The sequence below is a fragment of the Rana temporaria genome, chromosome 5 (assembly GCF_905171775.1).
Source record: "Rana temporaria chromosome 5, aRanTem1.1, whole genome shotgun sequence".
NCBI lineage: Eukaryota > Metazoa > Chordata > Amphibia > Anura > Ranidae > Rana > Rana temporaria.
In genome coordinates this window covers 174,975,467-175,001,182 of record NC_053493.1, presented here as the reverse complement: position 1 = coordinate 175,001,182, position 25,716 = coordinate 174,975,467, and the positions used below count along the sequence as shown (strand labels likewise).

The window sequence follows — 25,716 nt, the reverse complement described above, 5'->3', positions numbered from 1 at the left end:
GTTTCAGCCAGAGTGCCCTTCTGGCCAACACTGAGCTTAACAGTGCTCTTGATGTGGACTTAATCATGTCTACAGAGGCCTCTGCGACGATGTCGCCTGCGAGACTAAGTTCCTGCAGAGCTGCAATTACTTTCTCTTGTTTCATCTCTTCTACTACCATTTTGTTGTTGTTTGTGAACCAGCTTGAAATGGCTCTTTCCACTGCTGCCAGTGCTATTGCTGGCCTGCAGGCGCCCCTTGCAGATAGGTAGGTTCTTTTGAGATCCAGATCGATCTTTCTATCTAGCACATCTTTGAATGTAACCATATCTTCAATTGGAAGTGTTACGTGCCTGGCAAGGCACATCAGGGAGGATTCGACCACTGGCGGTGATACTAGCGGGTTGATGCTAGGCTCCTTAAGCGGATAAAGTTTGACTAGTCTGTTGCTGAGACTGATCTGTTTCTCAGGCTTTTGCCATTCATCTTTGATTAGATCCTCCAGCTCATCGATGAATGGGAAGGTCTCCAGGTCTTTTTTTAAAGTTCGGAAAATATTTATTTGCTTTTTGCAGAGTTTCTTTTCCTCCTCCCATTCTATTGCCTCTTTCACTGAATTTATCAAGGGTTCTATCAGTGCGAAGTCAAATTTGGTAGAGACCTAAAGTCATCATTGTCAGATAAGGGGTCTGACTTTTTTGATGTGGAGGCAGTCACACGCGAAGTGCCTTGTACGGACTTGGCCGTTTCAGATTCTGAAATTTGCAGGGATGTGTCTCTAGCTGGCTCTCTGGTTGGCTCTCTTTCTCTGGTTGCTTCATCTAAGCATGTGCAACAGGCCAACTTGTCCGGAAGCGCTATTGCACCGCAGACCCAGCAGGAATTCCCAGAAGGACGGGGGATGCTGGGCGGGAGGAGAGCATCTGTATGGAGGAGACCTCCTATGATAGGAGTGGCTGTGCCGTGAATAATTTTTTGAGTGGTTTCTTCTGCGTCTTGAGCGGCTTCTTCTACCGCGTGAGCGGCTTCTGCCGCGATCTAAGCGGCTTTGCCTATGGCTTGAACGGCTTCTTCTAGATGGCTCTCTTTGTCTTGAATCTGACGATCTGGCCGACCTGATAGGGCTGTCCAATTTAGACGGCATTAGTGACAGGCTCTCTATTTCTATCTTCACTACTTACCAATTGTTGCCCCTTCTTACCTATTAGGCTGGTGATTGTCTACTGGGGCAGTGGCCTCCATGAGAGGTGACAGGATCCCACCTATAGTAAACAGTGGAGTGAATATGCAGACATATAGGAGATAGATTAATACCAAAAGTAGCCCAAGTAGCCCTTCCTCTATAAGGAGCTCACCTTATAGAGGAAGAGAGAGACTTAGCAGGCTGGAGATCAGACAGACAAACGCGCTGAAGCAGGTTGCAATATACAGGGAAAGAGACAGAGAAACAGCTGTGTGATTATAAATCTGCCGCCAATGCGGCGGTGATGACGTCACTCTCGCGCATGCGCAGAAGCGTGTCACAGGCCTCGTCGCCATTTTGGAAGCTGGAATAGGGAGGCCAGCATGATGCCGCTTGTTCCGCGCATGCGAGGAAGTGCCCGGACGCTCGGCGTCCTGTGTAGAAGAGTCCTGTGGGACTACAGAGATCAGAAAGCCAAAAAGTTTGAAAAAGGGTGCGCAAAAGGAGCTGGAGGCCGCTGCAAACAAAGAACCTATTTAAGCTTCATACAGGTGCTGGCACATACCCCTGAGACCATCATAGTGGGTAAAGCTCATTTAGAGGCCGTACAGGTAAGGACTTCCACCCAGGAGAGGCTTGAACCTGGCTGGGGCGAGAGCGGTAAGGGGTGCTGTTTGGTCCTTGTCAGGTGAGGGGAAAAAAGAGAATACCTGGGCGGGGGCCCCTTCTGGGCTTAATAGCTATGTGGTCCTATCAGGTTGTGGGGGCGGAGCCACAACCCCAATGGTGTATGCTGCCATGATGCGAAAGGAAAACATATTTATTTGATGCAAGGCAGTGAATTTGCAGCTCAGGAAGTTCTCCAATGGATTAATCCTCTCTTTTTTTTTTCTGTCTTTTGAAGAGCAACATTTGGCCTTGAGTACCTTCAAAGGTTGGGTCTCAACTTTGATGGTTCTTTTCTCCTTCCTGATGAAGGTCTTGGGGTGTAATTCACATTGTTCCCACTGTACATTTCTCTCAACGTATTTATGTCAGTTCTCCAGAGGACACAACAGGAGAGGCATTCCTGTGTGTAGCCTTTATCACAAAGTTGCCTTTCTTATTGCCATCACTTCTGTGAGGTGGGTTTCCAAATTTCCAGCCTTAACTTATAGAAAACCTTTTCCTGTGCTACACAAAAAAGGCCCAGAACCCCTATTTTTCTTAAGGTGATTTCTTCTGTTCACCTTAATAAGGAAATTGTTCTATTTCTCTGTCCTACGCCTACAAATCCTAAGGAGATTTCCTTCCATTGTCTGAGTTTGACTGTTATCTACAGTTTTTTTTTCACCATTCGTAATTTCTGAAGGCCCCTATAGATGACAGCCTGCTTCTTGTTCCGCTATAGCTAGATGGATTCCACAATTTATCATTTATGCTTATGACCTCAAGGGCAAAGTCACCCTATTCCGTGTCAAGAAGTGTTCTGCTAGATCAGTTAATGCTTTTGTTTCTAAAATTTTCAAGCCCGGCACCTTGCCTTCTCGTCGCAGATGTGTTTTACCAGGTAGATTCAGGCTTCAACTAATGCCTTTAGTTTGAAGAGCTCTTCAGGCAGCCCAATGGGTACTGTTGAGCCAGCTCTGTTAAGTTTTTGGTTTCTTTCTCTTGAACCTGTTAGCCTTTGGTTGCTCTAGTGCCCACCCCTCATTGAACTGCCTTTGGACATTCCATTAGTTCCAGAATACTTCATCCTGTGTCCTGTAATGTATGAATAAGAATATAGGGCCAGATTCACGTAGAGCAGCGCAAATTAAGTTACTCCAAACGTATATCATTTAAGTTACGGCGCCTTAATTTTGTGACGTAAGTGCCGTATCCACAGCGCATTTACGCCCAAATTTGCGCCAGCACAACGTAAATACAGAGGCGTAAGGCGGGGTTATTGCAAGTGGGAAGGAAGTGGGCGTGCTCCATTGAAATGAGCCGTGACCCCATGCAAATGAAGGGCCGGCCGTACTGCGCATGCGCGCAAGAATCTGCACCTCACTGGGCATGTGCAGAACTCGGCTCGGTGCAATCAGTGAGATAGGAAAAAGGCCAAGCATACTTAGTTTGAGAATCGCCCTGTGCTTAAATAGCCCCAGACAAACGCACTTCCCTTGCAAAAGTACATCCCTGTGTTTCCCTTCCTAAAGCAAGTGTCTTTTGCTCTGTTGTCTGTGGCTGTTTGTTGGTGAGTGTAGTGTTATATTAAAGATTTATTGTAGTAGGTGTGTGTATTTTCGGAGTGTTTTTTCTGTCTGTTTCTTCTGTGTTTTTTGTTTGAATTTGTATTAGCTGTCTGCTTGTGTTTTTGTTTTTTTGCTGTCTGATTTTTGTGTGTGTCTGTTCTGTGTCTTTTTGGCTGTCTGTTCTGTGTCTTTTTGGCTGTCTGTTCTGTGTCTTTTTGTCTGTTTGTTCTGTGTGTTTTTGTGTTTGTTTGTTCTGTTTGAATTTAGTGTCTGTTTGTTGCTGAGTGCTGTTTGTTGAGATGGCACCTAAGAGAAGAAAATTAAACTTCTCGGTGCGAGAGAATCACTTGCTGGCCAGGGCGACCACCCAATTTGGGAGATTTTTGCATGGCCCTGACAGACGGGACGTCACCCCGGCCAGGAAGAGGGCAATAATCCGAGAGATTACTGATCGGATCAATGCGGAGGGGGGGGGGACAAGGACCCCCAGTGGGATTCAGAAGAAGTTCAATGATCTGAGGAGTTTGGTCCGTGAGAAGATGGCCAAGCAAGCAGCCCATGCCAGGGGCACTGGAGGAGGCCCACCTTGCCCCGTAAGGTGGACTGAGGAGGAACTTGCGGTGGCCCGTTGCTTCCACAGCCAGCAAGTGGTGGGCCTGCCTGGCTTTGAATCTGATGATCCTGTGAGGACAGGTAAGTTTTTTTGGATTTCCATCTGGTGAGTAGCATGTGTGGGTGGGGGAAGGGAATATGTGCCAAGTGTGTGGATCCTCCAACCTGTGTATGTTTTGTGTCCTCCACAGATGGCCAGGAGATTGCTGGCCCATCAGGCCAGGAGGTTGCTGGGCCATCAGGCCAGGCTGCACCACCCCCAGGACAACAGACTGCTGAGGAGCCCCAAGAAAGGCCGGAGTCCTCAGGGGAGGGGAGTGGCCACAACTCCCCTCATGAGGAGGTTCAGGGGGAGGAGGATGAGGGGGGGAGGTTGAGGATGATCCGATGGAGCTTGCCCGAGAAGTGATGTTGTGTTGGGATCAGGATTCCCTTGCGCCTGACAGCAGTCAGGCCACCATCATGGGTAGTCCCTCCCACTCCTCCACCAACAGGCCCCCCCAGGGGGATCCCCTGCTCCCAGGCCACAAGCCTCATCTGGAGGCAGTCAGGCCACCATCATGTGTAGTCCCTCCCACTCCTCCCCCAACAGGGCTGCCCCCCAGGGGGCTCCCCTCCTCCCAGTCCACAAGCCTCAACTGCAGGCAGGAAGGCCACCCAGAAGACCAGGGGGGTGGCCGAGTTCCTGCCTGCAAATCTGCAGAGGGACCAGGCCCTTCAGACCCGCCATCTGGGTCAGGTCACCCGGACTTTGGCCCAGATAGAGGAGAGCCTGGCCTCCATCAATGATTCAGTGAGTGACGTCAGCACAAATTCATTAGCTTTTATAAATTGCTTTTCTGAGCTGCAGGCCGCCACAACAGGCGTGGCCCTTGAGGTGACTGCCCTGACCCAGGCTGTCTAGGACAACACCCAGGCTGTCCAGGCCAATACGGCAGCCCTCACTCTGGGCCTCAACAGGATCGCTGTGGCCTTGGAGGGCAGGCCAGCAGGTGGGCAGTCACCCGGGAAGGCTCCTCCTTCCCCTGCCCCCCATGAGGCTCCTCCTTCCCCTGCCCCCCCCCCCATGAGTCTCCCCTGAGGGGCCGTGCCCGTGGCCGGCCCAGGCGTAGCTCACGCCGCTGCCGCCATTGAGATTTTGGGTGTACTTTTCTTTTTTTTCCTGATTTTTTTTGTGATTCTGATTTTTTTTTTGTGTGTGAATGATGTATGAATGTGGGGGTGACATTTCTGGTGAAAAAGGGGTGTCACCCTCAGTTTTGGTGGATTAGGGATCCCCAGGACCAGGAAGAAGTGATCCCAGGTCCATGTGAATGGTGTATGAATGCACAGTGACATAATTGGAGCCGTGGCGTGGCGTTACTGCTCCCTAATACCATGTGGTTTTCTAGGGTCCAATCCAATTAGATGTGCATGTGATGTGTCTGTGCTAGGGACCACAGTGAGTGTGCATGCATGCATTCTCATTGTGCCATGATTAATGTGTGTGTTTACTGTGCAAAGATGCATTCTGCGAGGCGTCTCCTGACTGCTGTTTCATCAGAAGAGGGAGTACCCTCGGTTACTAAAGTCACTAGTATAGTTATGAGCATGGATGCCCCTGGCATGGTGGCATGCAGATTGTAGTCCGGCAAGGGTGTGTGCTCAGCTCTTCCTTAATGGTGTTGATTTAGCTGACATTTACACGGCTGGAGCAAAGTTAGGGCAGCTTTTATGAAGTTTAACTTTACTCCGGGAAACTAACAGATGCGCACAGGGCGTAGCCTACGCCGCACACACTTAATTTTGTGGATCGCCTTATCTCCCTCATTTGCATCTTTGCCTAGAAAAACAATGGTGTGTCTAGCGTATTTTGCGCTCGATGTAATTGTTTTAGGTAGGACGGAAAAAAATGTTTTTCAGGCTTATTTTGTTTTGAGGATCAGGCGCAAAAATACGCGCGGTGCATTTTTCAATTACGCCGCGCATCTCTAGATACGTCGGCGTAAGTGCTTTGTGAATCTGGCCCATAGTATATAGGTCTTGCCTGTAAAAATAGGCTTTTTTAATACAGCTTACCTGTAAAATCCTTTTCTGGGAGTACATCACGGGACACAGAGCCTTAATTACTTTACTTAATGGGTTATGTAGTCACCACAGGTGATTGGACACTGGCAAACCCAATTAAACCCAATTAAAATTTAGTTCCTCCCCTATATAAACCCTCTACGTTCTCCCTTCGATTTGTAGTGAGACTTGGGGATGTGGAGGAGGTTTTGGTTGGTTGATCGGAGAATGCGATTGGGGGTGTAGTGTTTTATTTTCTTGCATAAGTATTGAGGAGCGTTTCCTTGTGTACACTTATGGGTGAGACAGAGGGTCTTGAATGTGATCCAATCCTTTACGGTTAGCCAATGGAGGGTCCTCCGTGAAGGGGTGATGGATTCTCAGGGTTTTTTCCCGTTACCAGTCTTGCTGCCGTATTCTGGACGACTTGTAGGCGCAAAATCTGGTATTTAGGTAGTCCCATATAGAGGGAGTTAGCGTATTTGAGTTGGGAATTGATGATTGTTCCAACTACTACCGCCTGAATAATGACTTGTCAAATCCACCTTGCAATAGTGGATTTTGATGCTGCCTGGCCCTTCTTTGGGCCTTGTGGCAGAATGAATAGACAACAGTCTTCCTTATCTGAGCAGTACATACATAGTTAGTCAGGTTAAAAAAAGACACAAGTCCATCCAGTTCAACCACAAAAAATAAAAAAACAAAATAAAAAACACAGTAAAATCCTATACACCCAACTCCATACCCACAGTTGATGCAGAGGAAGGCAAAAAACCCCAGCAGAGCATGATCCAATTTGCTACAGCAGGGGAAAAAATTCCTTCCTGATCCCCGGATTTACCCTGGATCAACTTTACCTACAAATCTTAGTACTCAGTTATATTCTGTACATTTAGGAAAGAATCCAGGCCTTTCTTAAAGCAATCTACTGAGCTGGCCAGAACCACCTCTGGAGGGAGTCTGTTCCACATTTTCACAGCTCTTACTGTGAAAAAACCTTGCCGTATTTGGAGGTGAAATCTCTTTTCCTCTAGACGTAAAGAGTGCCCCCTTGTCCTCAGTGTTGACCGTAAAGTGAATAACTCAACACCAAGTTCACTGTATGGACCTCTTATATATTTGCACATGTTGATCATATCCCCCCTTATTCTCCTCTTCTCAAGAGTGAATAAATTCAGTTCCTCTAATCTTTCCTCATAGCTGAGCTCCTCCATGCCTCTTAGCTTGCAGATAAACCTTTACCGCTCTTACAACATCTAGAGAGTGTAGACTCTCTTCCTCCGCAGACTGCTGAACTGGAAAGAAAGACAGTAGGACTATATATTGGTTCAGATGAAAAACTGAAACCACCTTAGGTAAGAAATTCGGGTGAGGCCGCAGTACCACTTTGTCTTCATGAATAATCATATATGGTTCTTTACACGAAAGAGCCGCCAATTCCAATACCCTCCTAGCCAAGACAGGAGACTTAATCAGCGGATTCAACCGCAGTGCACCCTGAACAAAGGCCCTGACTAGGGAATGAGAGGCAAGCAGTTTTTGATAAAATACAGACAAAGCCGAGATTTGGCCCTTGATGGTGCTCAAGGCCAATTTCATATTTAAGCCCAACTGAAGAAAGACAATAATCAATAATTGTTATGGCAAACCTCCTAGGATGCCACTTTCTATGTTCACACCAGGAAACATATGCCTTCCAGATTCTGTAGTAGATGAGCCTGGAGGCCTGCTTTCTAGCATTAACCAGGGTGGATAGGACTGGCCCTGAGCGCCCACGTTTCCTCAGAATGTGGGTCTCAACAGTCAAACCATCAAATTTAGAATTTGTAAGGCAGGATGGAATATTGGACCCTGCGATAGTAGGTCTGGGCGTAATGGAAGAACCCAAGGTGGAAGACCTTATCCTTACGACTGCGTATCAGGGTCTCATGGGCCGAATCGGGGCGACCAAAATCACGGACTTTCCTGCTTTCTTGACTCTCTGAAGGAATTGGGGGAGGAGCGGTACTGGAGGGAACACATAAATCAGTGAATACTAATCCCATGAGATTGTCAGGGCATCTGAGCCTTGAGCATAGGGATCTCTTGTTCTTGACACAAAACTGTCCAGTTTTGCGTTGAACCTGGAAGCCAACAGGTCCACATCCGTGGTTCCCCATTTCTGACATATGATTTGAAACATGTCGGGGTGTAGAGACCATTCTCCTTAAAAAATCCGCCTGACAATTTTTTACCCCTGGAATGAAGACCGCAGAAAGGTGAGGAATATGCCTTTCTGCCCAGGCCAAGATGTGATTCACCTCTTTTTGGGCATCCAGACTTCTGGTGCCTCCTTGGTGATTGATATAGGCTACGGCCATAGCATTGTCGGACTGAACACGAACAGGCCAGCCCTGCAGTCTGAAAGAACAAACTTTGAGGGCCAAATTAATTGCCCGCATCTCCAGAATGTTGATGGGTAGGTGCTTTTTGGCCCCGGACCACTTCCCCTGGGCACATGCTTCTTCCAGCACTTCCCCCCAGCCCAGAAGGCTGGCATCTGTGGTCACCACTTTCCAGGTAACTGGAGTGAATGGTTTTCCTTCTGACAGATTTCAGGGGAAGCAACCTCCAATTGAGGCTTTGGTGAACCTTTGGAGATAAGATCATAATAAGGTCCAAGGCCTGAACATCCTTGTTCCAAGCTGACAGAATTCTGCCCTGTAACGGTCTTGAGTGAAACTGGGCGTAACAATCTTCCCAACAATCTCATGCATAGACAGATGGAAGGCCTTCTTTTCGCCTTTACCACTCGGACCAAGTCTCCTATGGCTTTTGCCTTTGGCTTGGGACGGAATACCTTGCTTAGGGACGTGTCTATAATCATAAGGGAAAAAAACAAGATGCGCTACACTTAAATAAAGTGAAAATATCCAAAAGCAAATAAAATTAATAATTGTCCATGGATAATAAATTTTGAATAAAGAGATAAAAAGTCCAAAGTCCTTGAAAGAAAACAGATCCTGTCACCAGTGAATGAAAACAGAACAGTCCACTCGATTATCATAAATTGAAGTGACAATCCAATATAGAAGATCCTCCACCAAACGAGTATTGAATCTGATTCCCAGTGGTCTCTTACTTAAAGCGGGAGTTCACCCATTTATAAAAAAAAAAAATTTCTCCCCTTAGCTTCCTGCTCGTTCGGTCTAGGGGAATCGGCTATTTGTATTAATATATGAGCAGTACTTACCCGTTTTCGAGCTGCATCTTCTTCCGTCGCTTCCGGGTATGGGTCTTCGGGAGCGGGCGTTCCTTCTTGATTGACAGCCTTCCGACGGTCGCATCCATCGCGTCACTCGTAGCCGAAAGAAGCCGAACGTCGGTGCGGCTCTATACTGCGCCTGCGCACCGACGTTCGGCTTCTTTCGGAAAATCGTGACGCGATGGATGCGACCGTCGGAAGCCTCTCGGAAGACTGTCAATCAAGAAGGAACGCCCATTCCCGCAGCCCATACCCGGAAGCGACGGAGAGGATGCATCTCGTAAACGGGTAAGTACTGCACATATTTTAAAATAAATAGCCGATTCCCCTAGTAAAAACGAGCAGGAATCTAAGGGGGAAAAGTGCCCTCTAAGGGTGAACCCCCGCTTTAAAAGAGGACCCCAGGTAGCGTGTGGTTTAATGCTGTAGAGGATTAAGGTCTGCATAGGCACATCCGGAAGTCAATCACTGTATCATTCCCATAGTCGTGGACTCGGTAACCATACCACAATTTAGTAATGTTTGAAATGCTTGTCAAGCTGGAGCTCCGGCCGGAAGCAGACCAGACAACCCATCAATGGTGTGGAATAGGTGCAATCAATGGGGGGTGATACCGCTGTGAATACACGTTCCGCCCGTGTCTATAATCATACCCAAGTACTCTAGCCTTTTTTGAGGCTGCAAGGAAGATTTCATCAGATTGAGGACCCAGCCTAGGTACTCTAAATATTTCACTGTGCTGTGCGGCGGACTGATCTATGATCAACAGATCGTCCAGGTAGACTGTTATCGCTTAGCCTTGCCAGGGCTGGGCCCAGTATTTTTGTGCACACTCGATGTCCTGGAGCCAGCCCGAAAGGAAGAGCCACAAACTGAAAGTGGCGCTGATCCACCGCAAACCTTAGAAACCTTTGGTGAACGGGAAATATTAGCACATGTAGATACGCATCTCTGATGTCTATTGATGCCAGGAATTCTCCTCCCTGAAGGGTGGAACCAACTGAACGGACAGATTCAGACTTTTTAGATCTAGGATAGGTCTGACATCCCCGTTTTGGTTTTGGAACTGTAAACAGGTTTGAATAGAATCCTGACTCCTGATCCTCTGGGGGCTAACTCCAAAATTACCCCTTGGGACAACAGGTGTTCCAAGGCCAACAGTAGAGGCCCTATTTTTTCTGGATCTTTGGCAATTCTTGATCTCAGAAAACAGGGTGGTGAAAGTTCTCTGAACTCTAGCTTGTAGCCTGAGGACACTGTGGTGATGACCCACATATCCTGAACCTTGTTCCTCCAGGCGTTTGCAAAATGCAGCAGCCTTCATAGGGAAGTTTTGGGGGTCTGTTTAGACCTTGAACCCCAAGTTCTTTTCTGCCCTTGGGCTTGGCTCTGGGCTCCTAGTGTAAGACTGGGGCGGCCGTTGCCACGGCCTGAAGACTGAGTTTCCAGGGGCTGGTGAAAGAGTACGTTTAAATGAGGGACGCTTACTCTTTTTCTTAACCGGCAACAGAGTAGACTTGCCTCCGGTAATCTTTTGGATGTATTTATCCAGTTCATCTCCAAACAGGTGTTCTCCCCCAAAGGGGAACGCTGCTAAGTATTTCTTGCAGGAAGCCTCGGCCTCCCAATGTTTTAACCAAAGGAACCTGCACAGGTGTACCTGTAGGAGATTCAAGTGAGATGCTTGTTGAACAGAGTCCATAATCGCATCAATCGCAAAGCACAAGGCCTTAGGAAGGTCCTCATTAACCTCAATCTCTTCTGTAGGGAGGCGGTTAATCATCTGCTTCATTTGTTCCTGTTTTCTGCTATCTTTCAAGGAGGTTGCAACAATATTAGCAATCCTTCCTTCCAGGCCATCCAAAGAAAAAACGTGCATGCTCGGAAGCAAGTTATGAAATGGGGAAATTAGCATAAGCAGCCCCAAGGGTGGCGCCATTCAAATTGAACTTCCCCTTTATAGTGCTGTTGTACGTGTTCTACGTCACCGTGCTTTGCTCAAGCATTTTTTTAACAAACGTGTGTATGCAAGGCAGGCTTGAGAGTGTGTGTACGCGGCATTAGGTTTGCCTGGTTCAATCCACAGGGATGCTTACAGCCCACAGCTCTGTGTCCATGCCGCTTACAGAAGGCTCTGGCATGGTTTTATAGGGGAGGAACTTTAAATTGGGTTTGCCAGTGTCCAATCACCTGTGGTGACTACATAACCCATTATAATTAAGGCTCTGTGTCCCGTAATGTATGATCAAGAAATGCTTTACTTGGAGTGCATTAGAGCAGTGGTCCCCAGAACATTTTGGCAAGGACTTGTGGAGGGGAATTCGGGGGGAAGAGATGGTTGGGGTGGATTCCACAGCCATATGTGATTTGTTGGCGCAATGACTGCTGTTAGTGCTTCAATCATCAAAACACTGTGGTTGTTATGGTGTCAGGATGATTATATATTTTATTACATAGCAATATCAAATGAAATAGCTCAACTCGCCAAAATGCAGAATCAGTGTGAGAGTGTGTCACTGTCACCTGCCACCCAGATGCAGCATGTTACTGTCACCTGCCACCCAGATGCAGCTTGTCACCTGCCACCCAGATGCAGCATGTCATTTGCCACTGTCACCTGTCACCCATATGCAGCTTGCCACTGTCACCTGCCACCCAGATGCAGCATGTCACCTGCCACCCAGATGCATCATGTAATTTGCCACTGTGACCTGCCACCCAAATGCAGCATGTCACCATCACCTGCCACCCAGATGCAGCATGTCACCTGCCACCCAGATGCAGCATGTCACCTGCCACCCAGATGCAGCATGTCACTTGCCACTGTCACCTGCCACCCAAATGCAGCTTGCCACTGTCACCTGCCACCCAGATGCAGCTTGCCACCTGCCATCCAGATGCAGCATATCACTTGCCACTGTCACCTGCCACCCAGATGCAGCTTGCCACTGTCACCTGCCACCCAGTTGCAGCTTGTCACTTGCCACCCAGATGCAGCATGTAATTTGCCACTGTGACCTGCCACCCAAATGCAGCATGTCATTGTCACCTGCCACCCAGATGCAGCATGTCACCTGCCACCCAGATGCAGCATGTCACTTGCCACCCAAATGCAGCATGTCACTTGCCACTGTCACCTGCCACCCAGATGCAGCTTGCCACTGTCACCTGCCACCCAGATGCAGTTTGCCACCTGCCACCCAGATGCAGCATGTCACTTGCCACTGTCACCGGCCACCCAGATGCAGCTTGCCACTGTCACCGGCCACCCAGATGCAGCTTGCCACTGTCACCGGCCACCCAGATGCAGCTTGCCACTGTCACCTGCCACCCAGTTGCAGCTTGTCACTTGCCACCCAGATGCAGCATATCACTTTCCACAGTCACCTGCCACCCATATGCATCATATCATTGTCACCTGCCACCCAGATGCAGCATGTCACCTGCCACCCAGATGCATCTTGAAACTGACACCTGACACCCAGATGCAGCATGTCACTTGCCACTGTCACCTGCCACCCAGATGCAGCTTGCCACTGTCACCTGCCACCCAGATGGATCTTGCCACTGTCACCTGCCACCCAGTTGAAGCATGTCACTTGCCACTGTCACCTGCCACCCAGATGCAGCTTGCCACTGTCACCTGCCACCCAGATGGATCTTGCCACTGTCACCTGCCACCCAGATGCAGCATGTCACCTGCCACCCAGATGCAGCATGTCACTTGCCACCCAGATGCAGCATGTCACTTGCCACTGTCACCTGCCACCCAAATGCAGCTTGCCACTGTCACCTGCCACCCAGATGCAGCTTGCCACCTGCCATCCAGATGCAGCATATCACTTGCCACTGTCACCTGCCACCCAGATGCAGCTTGCCACTGTCACCTGCCACCCAGTTGCAGCTTGTCACTTGCCACCCAGATGCAGCATGTAATTTGCCACTGTGACCTGCCACCCAAATGCAGCATGTCATTGTCACCTGCCACCCAGATGCAGCATGTCACCTGCCACCCAGATGCAGCATGTCACTTGCCACCCAAATGCAGCATGTCACTTGCCACTGTCACCTGCCACCCAGATGCAGCTTGCCACTGTCACCTGCCACCCAGATGCAGTTTGCCACCTGCCACCCAGATGCAGCATGTCACTTGCCACTGTCACCGGCCACCCAGATGCAGCTTGCCACTGTCACCGGCCACCCAGATGCAGCTTGCCACTGTCACCGGCCACCCAGATGCAGCTTGCCACTGTCACCGGCCACCCAGATGCAGCTTGTCACTTGCCACCCAGATGCAGCATGTAATTTGCCACTGTGACCTGCCACCCAAATGCAGCATGTCATTGTCACCTGCCACCCAGATGCAGCATGTCACCTGCCACCCAGATGCAGCATGTCACTTGCCACCCAAATGCAGCATGTCACTTGCCACTGTCACCTGCCACCCAGATGCAGCTTGCCACTGTCACCTGCCACCCAGATGCAGTTTGCCACCTGCCACCCAGATGCAGCATGTCACTTGCCACTGTCACCGGCCACCCAGATGCAGCTTGCCACTGTCACCGGCCACCCAGATGCAGCTTGCCACTGTCACCTGCCACCCAGTTGCAGCTTGTCACTTGCCACCCAGATGCAGCATATCACTTTCCACAGTCACCTGCCACCCATATGCATCATATCATTGTCACCTGCCACCCAGATGCAGCATGTCACCTGCCACCCAGATGCATCTTGAAACTGACACCTGACACCAAGATGCAGCATGTCACTTGCCACTGTCACCTGCCACCCAGATGCAGCTTGCCACTGTCACCTGCCACCCAGATGGATCTTGCCACTGTCACCTGCCACCCAGTTGAAGCTTGTCACTTGCCACCCAGATGCAGCATGTCATTTGCCACAGTCACCTGCCACCCAGATGCAGCATGTCACTTGCCACAGTCATCTGCCACCCTGATGCAGCATGTCACTTGCCACTGTCACCTGCCACCCAGATGCAGCATGTCACTTGCTACCCATATGCATCATGTCATTTTCCTCTGTGACCTACCACCCAAATGCATCATGTCATTGTCATCTGCCACCCAGATGCAGCATGTCACCTGCCACTGTCACCTGCCACCCAGATGCAGCATGTCACTTGCCACTGTCACCTGCCACCCATATTCAGCATGTCACTTGCCACTCTCACCTGCCACCCAGATGCAGCTTGCCACTGTCACCTGCCACCCAGATGCGGCTTGCCACTGTCACCTGACACCCAGTTAAAGCATGTCACTGGCCACAGTCACCTGCCACCCAGATGCAGCTTGTCACTTGCCACAGTCACCTGCCACCCAGATGCAGCTTGCCACTGTCACCGGCCACCCAGTTGCAGCTTGCCACTGTCACCTGCCACCCAGTTGCAGCTTGTCACTTGCCACCCAGATGCAGCATATTACTTTCCACAGTCACCTGCCACCCATATGCATCATATCATTGTCACCTGCCACCCAGATGCAGCATGTCACCTGCCACCCAGATGCATCTTGAAACTGACACCTGACACCCAGATGCAGCATGTCACTTGCCACTGTCACCTGCCACCCAGATGCAGCTTGCCACTGTCACCTGCCACCCAGATGGATCTTGCCACTGTCACCTGCCACCCAGTTGAAGCATGTCACTTGCCACTGTCACCTGCCACCCAGATGCAGCATGTCACCTGCCACCCAGATGCAGCATGTCACTTGCCACCCAGATGCAGCATGTCACTTGCCACTGTCACCTGCCACCCAAATGCAGCTTGCCACTGTCACCTGCCACCCAGATGCAGCTTGCCACCTGCCACCCAAATGCAGCATGTCACTTGCCACTGTCACCTGCCACCCAGATGCAGCTTGCCACTGTCACCTGCCACCCAGATGCAGCTTGTCACTTGCCACCCAGATGCAGCATGTAATTTGCCACTGTGACCTGCCACCCAAATGCAGCATGTCATTGTCACCTGCCACCCAGATGCAGCATGTCACCTGCCACCCAGATGCAGCATGTCACTTGCCACCCAAATGCAGCATGTCACTTGCCACTGTCACCTGCCACCCAGATGCAGCTTGCCACTGTCACCTGCCACCCAGATGCAGTTTGCCACCTGCCACCCAGATGCAGCATGTCACTTGCCACTGTCACCGGCCACCCAGATGCAGCTTGCCACTGTCACCGGCCACCCAGATGCAGCTTGCCACTGTCACCGGCCACCCAGATGCAGCTTGCCACTGTCAACGGCCACCCAGATGCAGCTTGCCACTGTCACCTGCCACCCAGTTGCAGCTTGTCACTTGCCACCCAGATGCAGCATATCACTTTCCACAGTCACCTGCCACCCATATGCATCATATCATTGTCACCTGCCACCCAGATGCAGCATGTCACCTGCCACCCAGATGCATCTTGAAACTGACACCTGACACCCAGATGCAGCATGTCACTTGCCACTGTCACCTGCCACCCAGATGCAGCTTGCCACTGTCACCTGCCACCCAGATGGATCTTGCCACTGTCACCTGCCACCCAGTTGAAGCTTGTCACTTGCCACCCAGATGCAGCATGTCATTTGCCACAGTCACCTGCCACCCAGATGCAGCATGTCACTTGCCACAGTCATCTGCCACCCTGATGCAGCATGTCACTTGCCACTGTCACCTGCCACCCAGATGCAGCATGTCACTTGCTACCCATATGCATCATGTCATTTTCCTCTGTGACCTACCACCCAAATGCATCATGTCATTGTCATCTGCCACCCAGATGCAGCATGTCACCTGCCACTGTCACCTGCCACCCAGATGCAGCATGTCACTTGCCACTGTCACCTGCCACCCATATTCAGCATGTCACTTGCCACTCTCACCTGCCACCCAGATGCAGCTTGCCACTGTCACCTGCCACCCAGATGCGGCTTGCCACTGTCACCTGACACCCAGTTAAAGCATGTCACTGGCCACAGTCACCTGCCACCCAGATGCAGCTTGTCACTTGCCACAGTCACCTGCCACCCAGATGCAGCATTTCACTTGCCACTGTCACCTGCCACCCAGATGCAGTGTGTCACTTGCCACTGTCACCTGCCACCCAGATGCAGTGTGACACCTGCCACTGACACCTGCCACCCAGATGCAGCATGTCACTTGCCACCCAAATGCAGCATGTCACTTGCCACTGTCACCTGCCACCCAGATGCAGCTTGCCACTGTCACCTGCCACCCAGATGCAGTTTGCCACCTGCCACCCAGATGCAGCATGTCACTTGCCACTGTCACCTGCCACCCAGATGCAGCTTGCCACTGTCACCGGCCACCCAGATGCAGCTTGCCACTATCACTTGCCACCCAGATGCAGCATATCACTTTCCACAGTCACCTGCCACCCATATGCATCATATCATTGTCACCTGCCACCCAGATGCAGCATGTCACCTGCCACCCAGATGCATTTTGCCACTGACACCCAGATGCAGCATGTCACTTGCCACTGTCACCTGCCACCCAGATGCAGCTTGCCACTGTCACCTGCCACCCAGATGCATCTTGCCACTGTCACCTGCCACCCAGTTGCAGCTTGTCACTTGCCACCCATATGCAGCATGTCATTTGCCACAGTCACCTGCCACCCAGATGCAGAATGTCACTTACCACAGTCATCTGCCACCCTGATGCAGCATGTCACTTGCCACTGTCACCTGCCACCCAGATGCAGTGTGACACCTGCCACTGACACCTGCCACCCAGATGCAGCATGTCACTTGCCACTGTCACCTGCCACCCAGATGCAGCTTGCCACTGTCACCTGCCACCCAGATGCAGCTTGCCACTGTCACCTGCCACCCAGTTGCAGCTTGCCACTTGCCACCCTGATGCAGCATGTCACTCGCCACAGTCATCTGCCACCCTGATGCAGCATGTCACTTGCCACTGTCACCTGCCACCGAGATGCAGCTTTCCACTGTCATCTGCCACCCAGATGCAACATGTCACTTGCCACTGTCACCTGCTACCTAGATGCTGCGTGTCACTTGCCACTGTCACCTGCCACCCAGATGCAGCATGTCACTTGCCCCTGTCACCCAGATGCAGCATGTCACTTGCCCCTGTCACCCAGATGCAGCATGTCACTTGCCCCTGTCACCCAGATGCAGCATGTCACTTGCCCCTGCCACTCAGATGCAGCATGTCACTTGCCCCTGCCACCCAGTTGCAGCTTGCCACCCTGATGCAGCATGTCCCTCGCCACAGTCATCTGCCACCCTGATGCAGCATGTCACTTGCCACTGTCACCTGCCACCGAGATGCAGCTTTCCACTGTCACCTGCCACCCAGATGCAGCATGTCACTTGCCACTGTCACCTGCCACCCATATTCAGCATGTCACTTGCCACTCTCACCTGCCACCCAGATGCAGCTTGCCACTGTCACCTGCCACCCAGATGCGGCTTGCCACTGTCACCTGACACCCAGTTAAAGCATGTCACTGGCCACAGTCACCTGCCACCCAGATGCAGCTTGTCACTTGCCACAGTCACCTGCCACCCAGATGCAGCTTGCCACTGTCACCGGCCACCCAGTTGCAGCTTGCCACTGTCACCTGCCACCCAGTTGCAGCTTGTCACTTGCCACCCAGATGCAGCATATTACTTTCCACAGTCACCTGCCACCCATATGCATCATATCATTGTCACCTGCCACCCAGATGCAGCATGTCACCTGCCACCCAGATGCATCTTGAAACTGACACCTGACACCCAGATGCAGCATGTCACTTGCCACTGTCACCTGCCACCCAGATGCAGCTTGCCACTGTCACCTGCCACCCAGATGGATCTTGCCACTGTCACCTGCCACCCAGTTGAAGCATGTCACTTGCCACTGTCACCTGCCACCCAGATGCAGCATGTCACCTGCCACCCAGATGCAGCATGTCACTTGCCACCCAGATGCAGCATGTCACTTGCCACTGTCACCTGCCACCCAAATGCAGCTTGCCACTGTCACCTGCCACCCAGATGCAGCTTGCCACCTGCCACCCAAATGCAGCATGTCACTTGCCACTGTCACCTGCCACCCAGATGCAGCTTGCCACTGTCACCTGCCACCCAGTTGCAGCTTGTCACTTGCCACCCAGATGCAGCATGTAATTTGCCACTGTGACCTGCCACCCAAATGCAGCATGTCATTGTCACCTGCCACCCAGATGCAGCATGTCACCTGCCACCCAGATGCAGCATGTCACTTGCCACCCAAATGCAGCATGTCACTTGCCACTGTCACCTGCCACCCAGATGCAGCTTGCCACTGTCACCTGCCACCCAGATGCAGTTTGCCACCTGCCACCCAGATGCAGCATGTCACTTGCCACTGTCACCGGCCACCCAGATGCAGCTTGCCACTGTCACCGGCCACCCAGATGCAGCTTGCCACTGTCACCGGCCACCCAGATGCAGCTTGCCACTGTCAACGGCCACCCAGATGCAGCTTGCCACTGTCACCTGCCACCCAGTTGCAGCTTGTCACTTGCCACCCAGATGCAGCATATCACTTTCCACAGTCACCTGCCACCCATATGCATCATATCATTGTCACCTGCCACCCAGATGCAGCATGTCACCTGCCACCCAGATGCATCTTGAAACTGACACCTGACACCCAGATGCAGCATGTCACTTGCCACTGTCACCTGCCACCCAGATGCAGCTTGCCACTGTCACCTGCCACCCAGATGGATCTTGCCACTGTCACCTGCCACCCAGTTGAAGCTTGTCACTTGCCACCCAGATGCAGCATGTCATTTGCCACAGTCACCTGCCACCCAGATGCAGCATGTCACTTGCCACAGTCATCTGCCACCCTGATGCAGCATGTCACTTGCCACTGTCACCTGCCACCCAGATGCAGCATGTCACTTGCTACCCATATGCATCATGTCATTTTCCTCTGTGACCTACCACCCAAATGCATCATGTCATTGTCATCTGCCACCCAGATGCAGCATGTCACCTGCCACTGTCACCTGCCACCCAGATGCAGCATGTCACTTGCCACTGTCACCTGCCACCCATATTCAGCATGTCACTTGCCACTCTCACCTGCCACCCAGATGCAGCTTGCCACTGTCACCTGCCACCCAGATGCGGCTTGCCACTGTCACCTGACACCCAGTTAAAGCATGTCACTGGCCACAGTCACCTGCCACCCAGATGCAGCTTGTCACTTGCCACAGTCACCTGCCACCCAGATGCAGCATTTCACTTGCCACTGTCACCTGCCACCCAGATGCAGTGTGTCACTTGCCACTGTCACCTGCCACCCAGATGCAGTGTGACACCTGCCACTGACACCTGCCACCCAGATGCAGCATGTCACTTGCCACCCAAATGCAGCATGTCACTTGCCACTGTCACCTGCCACCCAGATGCAGCTTGCCACTGTCACCTGCCACCCAGATGCAGTTTGCCACCTGCCACCCAGATGCAGCATGTCACTTGCCACTGTCACCTGCCACCCAGATGCAGCTTGCCACTGTCACCGGCCACCCAGATGCAGCTTGCCACTATCACTTGCCACCCAGATGCAGCATATCACTTTCCACAGTCACCTGCCACCCATATGCATCATATCATTGTCACCTGCCACCCAGATGCAGCATGTCACCTGCCACCCAGATGCATTTTGCCACTGACACCCAGATGCAGCATGTCGCTTGCCACTGTCACCTGCCACCCAGATGCAGCTTGCCACTGTCACCTGCCACCCAGATGCATCTTGCCACTGTCACCTGCCACCCAGTTGCAGCTTGTCACTTGCCACCCATATGCAGCATGTCATTTGCCACAGTCACCTGCCACCCAGATGCAGAATGTCACTTACCACAGTCATCTGCCACCCTGATGCAGCATGTCACTTGCCACTGTCACCTGCCACCCAGATGCAGTGTGACACCTGCCACTGACACCTGCCACCCAGATGCAGCATGTCACTTGCCACTGTCACCTGCCACCCAGATGCAGCTTGCCACTGTCACCTGCCACCCAGATGCAGCTTGCCACTGTCACCTGCCACCCAGTTGCAGCTTGCCACTTGCCACCCTGATGCAGCATGTCACTCGCCACAGTCATCTGCCACCCTGATGCAGCATGTCACTTGCCACTGTCACCTGCCACCGAGATGCAGCTTTCCACTGTCATCTGCCACCCAGATGCAACATGTCACTTGCCACTGTCACCTGCTACCTAGATGCTGCGTGTCACTTGCCACTGTCACCTGCCACCCAGATGCAGCATGTCACTTGCCCCTGTCACCCAGATGCAGCATGTCACTTGCCCCTGTCACCCAGATGCAGCATGTCACTTGCCCCTGTCACCCAGATGCAGCATGTCACTTGCCCCTGCCACTCAGATGCAGCATGTCACTTGCCCCTGCCACCCAGTTGCAGCTTGCCACCCTGATGCAGCATGTCCCTCGCCACAGTCATCTGCCACCCTGATGCAGCATGTCACTTGCCACTGTCACCTGCCACCGAGATGCAGCTTTCCACTGTCATCTGCCACCCAGATGCAACATGTCACTTGCCACTGTCACCTGCCACCTAGATGCTGCGTGTCACTTACTACTGTCAACTGCCACCCAGATGCAACATGTCACTTGCCACTGCCACCCAGATGCAACATATCACTTGCCACTGCCACCCAGATGCAACATGTCACTTGCCACTGTCACCTGCCACCCAGATGCAGTGTTTCACTGTCACCTGCCCCCCAGATGCAGCATGCCACTGTCACCTGCCACCTAGATGCAGCTTGCCTTTGTCACCTGTCACCCAGATGCAGCTTGTCACCATCACCTGCCACCCAGATGCAGCGTGCCACTTGTCACTGTCACCTGCCCCCAGATGCACCATATTACTTGCCACCTAGATGCAGCTTGACACTGTTGCCTGCCACCCAGATGCAGCATGTCACTTGCTACCCATATGCATCATGTCATTTTCCACTGTGACCTGCCACCCAAATGTAGCATGTCATTGTCATCTGCCACCCAGATGCAGCATGTCACTTGCCACTGTCACCTGCCACCCAGATGCAGTGTGTCACTGTCACCTGCCCCCCAGATGCAGCATGCCACTGTCACCTGCCACCTAGATGCAGCTTGCCACTGTCACCTGTCACCCAGATGCAGCTTGTCACTGTCACCTGCCCTCCAGATGCAGCATGTCACTTGCCACTATCACTTGCCACCTACAGTGGGGATCGGAAAATTGGGCACCCCAGGTAAAATCGCCAAAAGGCATCAAATTACAGATTAGACATTCTTATAATATGTCAAAAAAAGTTAGATTTTATTTCCATCATTTACACTTTCAAAATTACAGAAAACAAAAAAATGGTGTCTGCAAAAGTTTGGGCACCCTGCAGAGTTAATATCTTGTACTGCCCCCTTTGGCAAGTATCACAGCTTGTAAACGCTTTTTGTAGCCAGCCAAGAGTCTTTCAATTCTTGTTTGAGGTATCTTTGCCCATTCTTCCTTGCAAAAGTCTTCCAGTTCTTTGAGATTTTCGGGGCTGTCTGTCACGCACTGCTCTTTTAAGGTCTATCCATAGATTTTCAATTATGTTGAGGTCAGAAGATTGTGAAGGCCATGGCAAAACCTTCAGTTTACGCCTCTTGATGTAATCCCCCGTGGATTTTGAGGTGTGTTTAGGATCATTATCCATTTGTAGAAGCCATCCTCTCTTTACTTTCAGCTTTTTTCACAGATGTCCTCAAGTTACCATCCAAAATTTCCTGAAATGTTATTGAATCCATTTTTCCTTCTACTCGTGAAATGTTCCCTGTGCCACTGGCTGCAATACAACCCCAAAGCATGATTGATCCACCCCCATGCTTAACAGTTGGACAGAGGTTATTTTCATTAAATTCTGTGCCCTTTCTTCTCCAAACGTACATTTGCTCATTCCGGCCAAAAAGTTATATTTTAACCTCATCGGTCCACAGAACTTGTTTCCAAAATGCATCAGGCTTGTCTATTTGTTCATTTGCAAAGTTCAAATGCTGATTTTTGTGGTGAGGACGTAGAATAGGTTTTCTTCTGATGACTCTTCCATGAAGACCATATTTGTACAAGTATCTCTTTATAGTGGAATAGTGTACCACAACTCCAGTGTCTGCCAGATCTTTCTGGAGGGATTGTGCAGTCAAACGTGGTTTTTGAATTGCTTTTCTCACAATCCAGCGAGCTGTTCTGTCTGATATTTTTCTTGGTCTTCCAGATCTTGCTTTAACTTTCACTGTTCCTGATGACTGCCATTTCTTAATTACATTCCGAACAGAGGATATTGACATCTGAAAACGCTTTGCTATCTTCTTATAGCCTTCTCCAGCTTTGTGAGCATCAACTATTTTCAGTTTCAGTTTTCTAGACAACAGCTTAGAAGAACCCATGGTGCTGATTGTTGGGGCAAGGTCAGATGAGTCTGGGCATTGTGACAGGAAGTCAGGTAAATCTGTGGGTGTTGTCACAGACGGGAGATACATTTCTGCCTTGTTTAGACAATACACCAATTGTTATTAGGCGTCGGCTGCAGAAGTAGCCAGAAAAGGTTTAAGGGCGTTGGAAAACTTCAGCTGTTCGGAATGAGGCAATTAAGGCCTCTATAAGTAATCCAGAGGATTACCACTGATTGCTACATCCTGAGGCTTTGTGAGTAAGGAGAGCAGTAGCTGAAAGTCTTCTGAGGAGGTGAGGTGGTGATTGATTTTTCTGTGTGATAAAAATCAAAAAGAGACTATTGTTTTTCTGCTGTATGACCAGCAGTGTCTGCCCAGCACTAGGCTGTGCCAGACTCCCTAGATAGGTTCCTGTGTGGTGAAGGTAGACGCCCCAAGTGGCCAGGGTTTATTTTATGTTTGATTTTGTTTATGCTGTTTGGATGCTTGCACTTGTTTCCAGCAAGATGGAAGAATAAACCAAAATCTGTATAAATTCAGTGTGTAGGGGGTCACACATCCCGCTATCGAGCGAACCCCTTACAGCATGGGTCTTCAAACTATGGCCCTCCAGTTGTTCAGGAACTACAATTCCCATCATGGCTAGTCATGTCTGTGAATTTCATAGTTTTGCAATGCCTCATGGGATGTGTAGTTCCGCAACAGCTGGAGGGCCGTAGTTTGAGGATCCCTGCCTTACAGCATTTAAAACCTTTGAGATTGACATCACTTGGTCTTCCCAGATGATGATTAAGAACAATCCATGACACTGGCAGGTCTCAGCTTTGCAAAGGGGGCAGTGCATGCTATAAATTCTGCAGACACCATTTTTTTGTTTTCTGTAATTTTGAAAGTGTAAATGATGGAAATAAAATCTAACTTTTTTTGACATATTATAAGAATGTCTAATCTGTAATTTGATGCCTTTGAGATTTTTCCTTGGCTTCGTTATGCACATTAATACAAATTTTTACCTGGGGTGCCCAAACTTTCGATCCCCACTGTAGATGCAGCTTGACACTGTCACCTGCCACCCAGATGCAGCATGTCATTTTCCACTGTGACCTGCCACCCAAATGCAGCATGTCATTGTCATCTGCCACCCAGATGCAGCATGCCACTTGCCACGGTCACCTGCCACCCAGATGCAGCTTGCCACTGTCACCTGACACCCAGTTAAAGCATGTCACTTGCCACAGTCACCTGCCACCCAGATGCAGCTTGTCACTTGCCACAGTCACCTGCCACCCAGATGCAGCATGTTACCTGCCACCCAGATGCAGCATTTCACTTGCCACTGACACCTGCCACCCAGATGCAGCATGTCACTTGCCACCCAGATGCAGCATGTCACTTGTCACCATCACCTGCCCCCCAGATGCAGCATGTCACTAGCAACTGACACCTAGATGCAGCTTGCCACTGTCACCTGCCACACAGATGAAGCATGTCAATTGCTACTGTGACCTGCCACCCAAATGCAACATGTCATTTGCCACTGTGACCTGCCACCCAAATGCAGCATGTCATTGTCACCTTCCACCCAGATGCAGCATGTCACCTGCCACTGTCACTTGCCACCCAGATGCAGCATGTCATTTGCCACTGTCACCTGCCACCCAGGTGGAGCTTTCCACTGTCACCTGCCACCCAGATGCAGCATGTCACTTGCCACCGTCACCTGCCACCCATAAGCAGATGCAGCTTGCCACTGTCACCTGCCACCCAGATGCAGCTTGCCACTGTCACCTGCCACCCAGTTGCAGCTTGTCACTTGCCACCAAGATGCAGGATGTAGTTTGCCACAGTCACTTGCCACAGTCATCTGCCACTCTGATGCAGCATGTCACTTGCCACTGTCACCTGCCACCCAGATGCAGCATGTCACTTGCCACCCATATGCATCATGTCATTTGCCACTGTGACCTGCCACCCAAATGCAGCATGTCACTTGCCACTGTCACCTGCCACTCAGATGCAGCTTGCCACTGTCACCTGCCACTCGGATGCAGCTTGCCACTGTCACCTGCCACACAGATGCAGCTGCCACTGTCACCTGCCACCCAGTTGCAGCTTGCCACCCTGATGCAGTATGTCACTCGACACAGTCACCTGCCACCCAGATGCAGCCTGTCACTTGCCACCCATAAGCAGATGCAGCTTGCCACTGTCACCTGCCACCCAGATGCAGCTTGCCACTGTCACCTGCCACCCAGTTGCAGCTTGTCACTTGCCACCCAGATGCAGGATGTAATTTGTCACAGCCACTTGCCACAGTCATCTGCCACTCTGATGCAGCATGTCACTTGCCACTGTCACCTGCCACCCAGATGCAGCATGTCACTTGCCACCCATATGCATCATGTCATTTGCCACTGTGACCTGTCACCCAGATGCAGCATGTCACTTGCCACTGTCACCTGCCACTCGAATGCAGCTTGCCACTGTCACCTGCCACACAGATGCAGCTTGCCACTGTCACCTGCCACCCAGTTGCAGCTTGCCACTTGCCACCCTGATGCAGCATGTCACTCGACAGTCACCTGCCACCCAGATGCAGCGTGTCACTTGCCACTGTCACCTGCCACCCAGATGCAGCATGTCACTTGCCCCTATCACCCAGATGCAGCATGTCACTTGTCACCATCACCTGCCCCCAAATGCAGCATGTCACTAGCACCTGCCACCTAGATGCAGCTTGCCACTGTCACCTGCCACCCAGATGAAGCATGTCACTTACTACTGTCAACTACCACCCAGATGCAGCATGTCACTTGCCACTGCCACCCAGATGCAACATGTCACTTGCCACTGCCTCCCAGATGCAACATGTCACTTGCCACTGTCACCTGCCACCCAGATGCAGCGTGTCACTTGCCACTGTCACCTGCCACCCAGATGCAGCTTGTCGCTTTCCACTGT

General features: G+C 51.1%; 1 protein-coding gene across 9 annotated transcripts in view; it reads left to right on the top strand.

Annotated features, from left to right (window-relative positions):
* PIGM (phosphatidylinositol glycan anchor biosynthesis class M) overlaps nt 1–25,716 on the top strand; it is a 564,607-nt gene that overhangs the window by 440,582 nt on the left and 98,309 nt on the right. The gene's annotated exons all lie outside the window — the stretch shown is intronic.